Source organism: Myotis daubentonii, chromosome 2 (assembly GCF_963259705.1).
Source record: "Myotis daubentonii chromosome 2, mMyoDau2.1, whole genome shotgun sequence".
NCBI classification, from domain to species: Eukaryota; Metazoa; Chordata; class Mammalia; order Chiroptera; family Vespertilionidae; genus Myotis; species Myotis daubentonii.
Genome location: NC_081841.1, coordinates 171,566,248 through 171,567,808, shown reverse-complemented (window position 1 = coordinate 171,567,808; position 1,561 = coordinate 171,566,248). Strand labels below are relative to the sequence as shown.

Genomic DNA, 1,561 nt, shown 5'->3' with positions numbered 1-1,561 from the left:
AATTGTGTAGTTTTATACCCATAACAGAAGAGCATTTAGCATGTAAGGCATCTCTGTTGTTTATCACTCTTTATGTGTCATTTTCTAAGGAGTCATGCTTCATTAACTCATAGATTCTGGACTTATTAACTATATAAAGTTCTTAATCTGGGACATGCTTCTTAAAATATTTCATACACACGTATCCTTCTCTCGACAGGAACTGTTAGCCTATTTGCCCAGAAGTTCAGTTATCATTTTAAAAGGAAGATTATGTCCTTAGCTCTAAATCAACTCAGTAAAACTTTATGTTTTAATCAAATATACTTCTTTCTGCCCTCAGTCTCTTTGTATTCTACAAATTTTACACAATCTTCAGGCTGTTATTAAATTCACCTTTATATGCATCACTTTAATGATCAAAAATGTTTTGGTGCCAGTAATGAAGAAATATATATGCAAGAGCATAAAAATTTGTTAAGCCTTGCCAACAGGATACAAAGAAAAGAGAGGCAATTTTTACTTAGCAACAGTAAAGCAAATTAGGCGCTGCCCAGACTAGCGAACAATATAGTCAGGATGGCTGAAGGTGATCCCAAGAAGCCAAAGGGCAAGATGTCTGCTTATGCCTTCTTTGTGCAGGCATGCAGAGAGGAACATAAGAAGAAAAACCCAGAAGTTCCAGTCAATTTTGCAGAATTTTCTAAGAAGTGCTCTGAGAGGTGGAAGACAATGTCGGCAAAAGAGAAATTTAATTTGAGGAGATGGCAACGGCAGATAGAGTACGTTATGATGGGGAAATGAAGGATTATGGACCAGCTAAGGGAGGCATGAAGAAGGACCCAAATGCCCCCAAAAGGTCACCGTCTGGATTTTTTCCTTTTCTACTCGGAATTCTGCCCCAAGATCAAATCCACAAACCCTAGAATTTCTATTGGAGATGTTGCAAAGATGCTGGGCGAGATGTGGAATAACTTAAGTGACAGTGAAAAGCAGCCTTACAACAATAAGGCTGCAAAACTGAAGGAGAAGTATGAGAAGGATCTCGCCGACTATAAGACTAAAGGCAAGTTTGATGGCGCCAAGGGTCTTGCTAAAGTTGCCCAGAAAAAGGTGGAAGAGGAGGAAGAGGAGGAGGAGGAGGAGGAGGAGGAGGAGGAGGAGGAGGAGGAGGAGGAGGAAGAAGAGGAGGAGAAGGAATAAAAAAAAAGTGCTTATTTGTCTCCTTGTGAATACGTTAGGGTAGGGGAGCGCCGTAACTGACACAGCTCTAATCTGAGAGGTGTCTGTTGCCCTCATTAGGGTCAATTACACAATCGGATCATGATCACATGTAGTCTTTCAAAGTGCTCTAGAAATTGTCAGTGGTTTACATGAAGTGGCCATGGGTGTCCGGAGCACCCAGAAACTGTATCAAAGTTGTACATATTTCCAAACATTTTTAAAATGAAAAGGCTCTCGTGTTCTCCTCACTTTGTGCACTTTGCTGTTGGTGTGACAAAGCATTTGAAGATGTTTCTGGCATTCTCTCTCTCTCTTTTTTTAATCTGTAAGGAGGTGTTAACTAGTTGGTTATTAGCTA

At 40.1% G+C, this 1,561-nt stretch overlaps 1 pseudogene; it reads left to right on the top strand.

Moving 5' to 3' along the window:
* Nucleotides 1–533: 533 nt before the first annotated feature.
* On the top strand, nt 534–1,182 carry LOC132226394 (high mobility group protein B3-like; annotated as a pseudogene).
* The last annotated feature ends 379 nt before the right edge of the window (nt 1,183–1,561 follow it).